At 50.0% G+C, this 8,807-nt stretch overlaps 1 long non-coding RNA gene across 1 annotated transcript; it reads right to left on the reverse strand.

Moving 5' to 3' along the window:
• Window positions 1-859: 859 nt before the first annotated feature.
• Window positions 860-8,469, reverse strand: LOC118146318 (uncharacterized). Its single transcript, XR_004731998.3, has 4 exons — window positions 8,322-8,469; window positions 7,361-7,431; window positions 2,592-5,326; window positions 860-1,892 (listed from the first exon to the last, which is right to left on the reverse strand). It is a non-coding gene; the product is annotated as an uncharacterized LOC118146318 (long non-coding RNA).
• Between the last annotated feature and the right edge of the window lie 338 nt (window positions 8,470-8,807).

Consider the following 8,807-nt stretch of genomic DNA (forward strand, 5'->3'; position numbering starts at 1 on the left):
TTTATTGCAATCTCTGGATCTCAGTTTCTCTCATCTGTGAAATGGGCCAGTGGGACCCAATTGTGATTTAAAACATTAAAAAAAAAAATGAAGACCCGTTAGAGAAGTGGACGTTTAAACCATAATGAGCTATTGCCATGCCCCCGTCAGAATAGCTGAAATAAAAAAACAGTGGCAACACCAAATGCCAGTGAGGACGCAGGGAAACTGGCTCCCTCTTACACTGCGCAGTAAGATCAGTTGGCAGTTTCTTTAAAAAGTAAATATTCCACCACGAAACCCAGCAATTGCACTCCTGGGCATTGATCCCAGAGAAATGAAGACTTATGTTCACATAAAAACCTGTACATGAACGTTTATAGCAGCTTTATTCATAATAGCCCAAAACTGGAAGCCACCCAGGTGTCCTTCAACAGGTGAGTGGGTTAGCAAACAGTGGCACAGCTACAGCGTGGGATATGACTCAGTGGTAATAAGGAACGACTATTGATACGCACGGCAAGCTGGATGGATCGAAGGGAAATTACTTCCAATCCAAAAAAGTGAAACCCAGAGAAGTTACATGCTGCGTGATTCCATTTACATTCCATTGTGAAAATGACAAAATTACAGACACGGAGAACGGATTAGCGGTTGCCAGGAGTTAGGGAGGTGGTGAGGGCGGGAGATAAGTGGGCGTGGCTACTAGAAAAGGGCCACAGCAGGGATGGAAATGTTTCCTATCTGAACGGTATCGTCAATATCCAGGTTGGGACATGAGACTACAAGTTTTGCAAGATGTTATCACTGGGGAAAACTAGGTAAAGGATACATGGTTTTGCTGTATTGTTTCTTAAAACAGCATGCAAATCTACGATTATCTCAAAACAAAAAGGTTTATTTAAAAATAAAAATAAAAACCACAGAGCCCATTGTACAAATAGAACATCATGCGGCCCACATGTGTGCCTGGTGTACATGAACATGCTCCTGGTGGACTGAATCCCTGGCCCGCAGCCCCACTCTGTCTTCCAGGGGCACCGGCAGTTTGGTGACCCACCAGATCCAGGGTCTCCAGGGTATTCCCCAGCTCCAAAATCTGCAGGTTCCAGGAAGTGTCAGATGGTGGGCGTGCCGGCCTTGGGTTCTCTTAGCTTACATGTTTGGGCTCCAGACGGCCAGAAACTCTTGGTACTTTCAGCTGGTGTGGCTACTCACAACCCGGGCCCCGTGGGGGTTGCAGGCTGCAAGGGAGTGAACAAGGTGTGCCAGGCCAAGGCAGAGGGGACAGCATGGTCCCTGGAGTGCTGACGTCTGTGTAGCCTTTTCATGCGGGTGGGCCACACCACACCCATACTCACACCAAACCCCTCGGTGGCTATCTATCAAGCACTGCCCTCCTCCAGCACCTTAGCCCACAGTCACATCCTCGCCTCTCCAACCCAGCTGCCCCACCTCCCGGCGGGCTGCAATGAGACTGGCAGAGAGTTATGGGAAATCCCAGAACAGGGCACAGGAGAAGCGCCCAGCACGTGGGAAATCGGGCACACTGTCTCCTCCTCCAGACGCTACCGCCCACTCACTCACCCAGCGGAGTACAAGGCACAGCCCTTCTCCTCTTTGAGATTCTGTATCCAGGTCTGCAACTAAGCATGCACTCAGCAAAGAAACTGTTTCTTGAGCACTGCTTCTGGGTGGGACGTTTTCACCCATGCCGAGAGGCCCCATGGATACAAGAGGCTCAGTTCACTCGCCACTAGGGGCGTTGGATGTTAAACCAGTCACCCCATAAACAGGGGAATTTCACAACAAAAAGAACACGATGAAGCAGGAGTGGTGTCGGGGGCTTCTCTGGAGAGGGAGGTTTGAGGAGGAGGCAGACCTGTCCACTCTTCACTGATACACATGACAACCTGGATGGATCGATAGAAAATTAACTCCAGTGCAAAAAGCAAAACCTCAAGAAGTTATACATTGCATGATTCCATTTACACTCCATGTAATGGAGTGACAAATGAAAATGACAAAATTACAGACACAGAGAATGGATGAGTGGGTGCCAGGAGTCACGGGGGTGGGAGGGACAGGAAGCAAGTGGGCGTGGCTACTATTAAAAAGCCACAGGAGGGATGGAAACGTGCATCTTAGTCAAGTTCTGGGGGAAGGAGTTTCCACAAAAGAGGAGAGGATGTGCAAAGGCCCTGAGGTCCCGACAAGCTCAGCACGCTTGTGGCACAGAGACAAGGCTGGTGTCGCTGGAAGGGAGGGGGAGAGGACAGAGTTGCAGGACCTTGGGTCCCACAGGAGGAAACGGCCTGATCCTAAGGGGTCTGGGGGTGCTAAGTGTGGAAGGAGTTTAGTTTTCCTTCTCCAGAGAGGGAGAAGGCATGGCAGGAGCCGATCTCCTGTGTGCTTAAAAGGATTGCTCACTGTCTGCAGTAGTAAGCAGGAAGACGTGACCAGAGCGGGGAAACCTTCCCTGTTTACCTGGGACCTTGCAGGTGAGGTTTTATGGATCCCAGAAATTGCAAAGTATTGTTAATTCACATAACCTCTTGTCAGCCTCTAACCAACCCCAACTCGCCAGCTTGTTGGTCCAACCCAGCGCCTACCAGTGGCTTGATCCTCCGCGGTGTCCCAAGGACGTAGTCATGACAGCAGCCACAGGGGTGTCAGCCCCAGTGGTCTCGGTCCAGATGTGCCAGCCGCTGGGTGGAATTAGGGCTCATCTTTCACACATTGCTTCTGAGTGTGTCTGTGAGGCATTTCTGCAAGAGACTGCCATTGAAATGGGCGGGCTGAGTAAAGAAGATGGTCCTGCCCCATGCGGATGGGTAGGGCTGGACAGAATCACAGGGGGAGGAGGGTTGAACTCCCTTGGCATGATGGCTCGGGCTGGGACACTGGTCTTTTTCTCGCTCTCATGCTCCCGGTTCTCAGATCTTTGGACTCCGACAATCCATTCCATCGGCTCTCAGACCTTCGGTCTACACCACTGACCCTCCTCCGTCTACAGCTTGCTGATGGCAGATCCCCCTGGGAGTCCTCAGACTCCATAATCGCATGAGCCAAAACCTTATAATGAATCTCTTCAGATATGTTTATTATATAAATCTCTTTCTATCCATATATTTTATATAAAAATCTCTCTATATATTCATACATGATGCTTTTCTCTTCTATTGATTTGGTTTTTCTGGAGAACCCTGATGATATAGCTGCCTTTCTGGCCCAGTTGGGTTTGCTCCACACAGCCCAAGGTAGAGAATTCTGCCCCTGAAGTGACACTTGGCTGCAAGCTCCGACTTCACCCTGGAGAATCCTGGGGGGTTTGGGCTTTTAACTTAGAAAGAAAAGCAAAACTCTGACCCTCCCCAGGCTCTGAAATATGCTTTGGCTTCCCCACCTGCAAGGGAAAGAAAGAGCAGGCAATCTTCCAAGCCGCTTTGCTGAAATCCCAAGAATCTTCAATCCACCTGTGGTAGGAAGGTCTGTCACTGAGTAAGCGCCTACTGTATTCCCCTCATGCTGCATGCCTTGCGTGCACTGGCATCTTCACAAGCTCCTCGTGAGGCAGGGGAGGCTTGTATCCTCATTGAACAGGTGAGAACACCAAGGCACAGCAAACCTGAGTCACTTGCTTGAGGTCACACAGCTGACATGTGCCACCATTGGCATTTGATCTAATGTCTACCTGACCCTGAGTCTGTCCCTGTAACCGCTCACCTACATGGCTTCTTGATCATTAACCAAAACCCCCCAAATTATGATTGACACCCATTTGTTCATTCTTAGAAGATGGACTGAGGTCCACTAGACGCCTCGTAGGTGCCAAGCCTCCTGGATGTTGAGCAGTGAACGCTGCAGAGAGAACTCTCTGCCTCCATGAAATTTATATTCTAGTTGAGGGGAGGAAGGTAATAAATAAGTAGGGGATATAGTGGAAGGTGAAGAGTGCCATCGAGCAGGGAATAAAGCAGGGAAGGGTGATGGGAAGTCCTGGGGCCAGGATAGCAACTTAAGAGGCTTGCCAGGGGGACCTCGCGGAGAAGCTGGCAGTGGGGCCACATGGGGAAGGAGAGGAGGAAGACGGCCCTGCAGATGTCTGAACCTGGAACAGCCATGGCAGGGGGAAGAACAGATGCAAGGTCTGAAGCAGAGAGTTCTGGGGAGCCAGCAAGAGGAAGTGGAGGTGTTGGGGCGGGACCCCGGAGATGGGTGAAGGCAGAAAAGTGTGGGTGTCCCAACACATTGGTGCTGACTGTGGGTGAGAGGGAGCTCTGGGAAGGCATGCAGCAGATGACGTCATGTGCACTCATGCCTTGGTCCCTCGTTGGGCTACTGGGAGGCAGGGATGGACGTAGGAGTGCCTGCAAGGAGGCTGCTGCGATAATCCAGATGAGTGACAATGGTGGCTCCAGCCTGGGTGGTCAGGGGCCTCTCCATGTGGCCTCTCCTGCCTCTGTCCCTTGCCCCTGGGAATGGTTTTAAAGGCCTCTCCACTGACACTCACTCACTCTGGCCGCTGCACAGTCCCCTGGGGCTTCCCCACTCTCTGGCCTCCACATGGCATCTGTGATCAAGGCCGCTGCTGGAGTCTCCTCTAGACCTTGCAGCTCCACGGCAGGCACAGAGCAGCCACTTGGCAAACGTTGGCACTCGCTCATGATTATGGAAGGTCCATGCCTGGGCGAGAGACAGAGACACGCAGAGAGTCCTAGTCCCCAGAAGCACTGGAGTCAGACAGGTTTGGGTCCCACGCTGGTTCCGCCCCCTGCACCCTCGCTGTGGGACCCTGACCACATTGTTCTTCTCTCTGAGGCTCAGTTTCCCCATCTGTAAAATGAGGAGGGTCAACTCGGGGTCACACCCTCCACCCAGAGCTCCTCTCTGACTCCTCTTCGGCGATAACCTGACTTACCGGAGCCTACGCTTCAGTGTCTTCCCAGACAGGCCCTGCCACGCGTACAGTGCCCCTACCTCACTCTGGCCAGAGTCTGTGGCTGCCTCGGGGCTCCGGGCTTCTGCAGCTGAGCATCCCGTGAGGACAGGAGATGGGCCTCGCTCCCTCCTCTGTGCAGTGGGCACCGCACCACCTGGCTCACAGCTGTCTCCAGTCATTCCTGGGGATGATGTACACAAGGTGCCTAATCCTGGCAGCAGGTCAGTGAAGCTCCCCGTGAGAAAGCCACACAAAGACAGAGGTGGCACTGGAGTGATGTGGCCACAAGCCAAGGAGCGCCTGGAGCCATCAAAGCTGGCACAGGTCAGAGAGCGTCCTCCCTGAGCCCTCTGGGCAAAGCACGGCTCTTCCAGCATCTTGATTCTGGTCTTCAGGCCCCCAGAACTGGAAATAAAGTTATCTGTGTTACTGTTAAGCCACGTTTTGTGGTCATTTTTTGCAGCAGCAACTGTGAAAGCCCGTTCCCCTGTGAAGTCAGAGAGAATTTCTGATGGTGACTCCCCTGGTAGGGTGAGAGGAGCCAAGCTGGGGCATGCACTCTGCTTCCCTCAAGGTCGTGACTGACACCACCCCAAGCCATGTCCTCTAGAGGACCCAGAGCATGCACTTCCTAGCTGGCCTCCCCACAAGTAGGACCTGTAATCAGGACCTATTATTGGGAAACTAATAACAGTTTTTGGTTCACTTAATATTCCTGCATCACTATGCTTGCGAATTATAGCTGCTGACACATCTCTTTCCCTCTAGACTGTGAATGCCTAGAATACAAGGACCATGTTTGGGAGCCTACAGACTGCCCTAACCACACTGCATTAGAGAGAGTCAGCCCCCGCTGGGTCAGGATGGAAGAGACTTCAGAAACCCTAGGAACAATCCCCTTAGGTCAGGACCAGAGGGTGGTAGGTCTTGAACCCAGAGCCCTGGACCCCACCCACAGCTCCTGCCGATCAGACCTGCAGCCCCCCAAGGGCACAACATCTTTTCAGCCAGCATTTAAGGCCCTGCCTGAGGGAAGAGTCCGAGAGAGAGGGAGAGAAAGAGAGAGGAGACCTGAGGATCTCGATAGACTTGTGGTTCATTCAGTCAAGTCTTTGAGAGCAACTGCATTTTATTAGTACCAAAGAATTGAGTGCTATGATTCATGAGACTCAGAAAGAATTGGCTCCATGCCCCGAGCCTACTGACAGGTGAGCTGGAATTATAGCTGGTGGAGAGAGTTTGCCTGTGGGTTTCTGGGAGGGAAGTGAACTACTTATGCCAGCCACTCTCTCCACCCCCACACACCATCTTCCAAGTGCATCTTCTGATACACACTCCAATCCCTATGCCAGGTGGGAGATGCCTTGCGACTTGTTGCCTCCTGCTTCTTCCTAGCAAAGCTTAGACTAAGGTCTCCAACATGGTCCAAGAGTCCTGTCATGATGGCTTCTGGTAAACCCCAGAATCTGGTAGTTCTGGGGAAATCCCTGGGGTCCCCTCGGATCCCCCAAGAAATCACTCATAGTGATTAAGGAAGGTTATTGCCCAGCATATGCTTGATTGACATTGGATGGATGAATGGATGAGTGGATGGATGATTCGTGGATGGATTGATGGATGGATAAAAGGAAGGAAAAAATGAATGGATGGATAGATGAGGGGATGGATGAATGAATGGATGGATGGGTGGATGGATGGTTTGTTGGATGGAGAGAAGTAAGGAAAAATCAGTGGAGGATGGATGGATAGATGAAGGGATGGGTGGAAGGAAAAATGGATGGATGGATGGATGGATGGTAGGGTGAATGGGTGGGTGTATGGATGAACAGAAGGAAGGAAGGGAGAAAGGAAGGGTGGAAAGATGAATGGGTAGGGGGGTAAGGGAATGCACGAATGAAAAAATGAGTGGATGAGTGAATGAATGAGTTATTTTAAAGTTAAACAACCCCAGATTGAAATTATTTCCCACTAACATCTGTATGACTTGTTCAAGTTACTTCCCACCTCTGAGTCTGAGTTTCCTCAGTTGGAAAATGGGGTCATACAGCCCAGCTGATGATGCTCATCCAGAAAGTGGGAGTGATGATGCTGTGAGTTCTAAAAACATGGTGCGTATAAAGAGACTGGTCCAATTTTCACCATACCCTCCTCAGAGTCTCCTGGAAGTGGTACATCTGGCACACAGTAAGTCTTCGGGAATAATGAGGTAGCCTTTAGTCAGCCTAAGGGGGCTGACTTTTATGACTCAGACCACCTGATTCTCCTTAGGTCTGTGAAAGCTCTTTCCTCTATGAAATGGGAGATAATTTCTGATGCTGACTCCCCCTATAAGGTGAAAGGAGTCAAGCTGGGGCATGCACTCTGCTTCCCTCAAGGTCACGGCCGACACCACCCCATCTTGTCCTCTGGAAGACCCAGAGCATACACTTCCCAGCTGACCTGTCCACAAGTAGCCCCTGTCAAAGCAGCAGCCCTTTTCTTCCACCACCTCGAGAACTGGAGAAGGGGCACTGCAAGAACAGAAAGAGGCCGGTGCTCTACCACTCCAGGGCACCAGAAAAGGTTCCCACCATCCCAACCATCACCAAAGGGAATATGTGGGGGCTTGGGAAATTTTCCAACTGGGCTTCAAATCCACAATTCTTGTGTATATGCCACTCCAAAAGATTGTGTGAGCTGTCATGTGTCACAGAGATGTGAGTTATGAAAATCATTCTACTGCGTAAGGATAGAAATTCTCATCTCATCACCCAGGACACAGGCTGACTGTCCCCAGTGTGAGCAACAGAGGCCACGTGAGTGAGCCTGGTGGATGAACAAAAGGTGTGGAATCATTGTTCTCGGCTCTCTGCCTGTTCTATTACAGCAAGCCTCAGAGGTTCTGCTGGGAAGACCTGCCATATTCTGGGATAAAGCGAAGTCCCGAAGGGTTATCCCGTGAATGGTCCCAGCTCTTCCTATCCAATCCTTCCTTCTAGAATAAAACAGCAGAGAATGTTCTTCTCTTTCCAGATGCATCCTCTAACAGGGGCCCCAGGAAAGGGCTCCCAGAATAATTGAATAATCCCAGATGAGTGTGAACAGCAGTCGAGGAGGTGTGTGGAGGAGGAACCCAAGGTGAAATTTATTTCTGTCAACTGGTGGTCTATTTCCCTGATACCATTTCCTTGTATACAGATAAGGAGTTATCTTAAATGACCATGTCTTTTTCAATTTGTACTTAACAGTCAATCCCATTTTCCTTATATGATACTATCGCAGCTGGATGAAAAATGCATTCAATAATCCCTAAGGATCTTCATATATCAATATCAAATGGTCTGAAATTGACCTGTTATAAAATCCAGTCCTTCAAGCTAGCAAGAGACTAAATCAAAAAGAAGCAAATTTTAGCACTCACCAGGTTTTGCATAAGCTGAATGCTGCAGCACCAAAGCCTGTGTTTTCCAGGGTCTTAAAAAGAATAAATGCTTATCCCTTAAAGAAAAAAAAAAAGGCTGAAATATATATATCTGGATTATTGATACATCTGCCTAATGAATGAAGCTTCTTAGAGGGTCACACCTGGCAGAAATACTAATAAGCAGGGGGTGTTAACAAGATCCTTCCAGTGAAAGTTCATAGGAACCCCAGGTTTGCGCTCCAAGTTGAAGAATGTTGTGGAGCCCCTGGGGAGGGAAGCACCTCGGGCTCAGGAGAGAAGGTGCAGATGTGCACTTCACAGAATTGTCTATTCGTGTGTCTTGATCTCTTCTCAGTAGTAAATATGTAATAGGTATTCTTCCAAAGCTTATCTGATGGCTTGATGTGAGCAGTTAAAATAAGAGGAGTGAGTCATTGCTGACAGCTCTTAAGCTGCTCTTAGCAAGTCATCAGGAGTTCTACT

Source organism: Callithrix jacchus, chromosome 1, assembly GCF_049354715.1.
Source record: "Callithrix jacchus isolate 240 chromosome 1, calJac240_pri, whole genome shotgun sequence".
NCBI classification, from domain to species: Eukaryota; Metazoa; Chordata; class Mammalia; order Primates; family Cebidae; genus Callithrix; species Callithrix jacchus.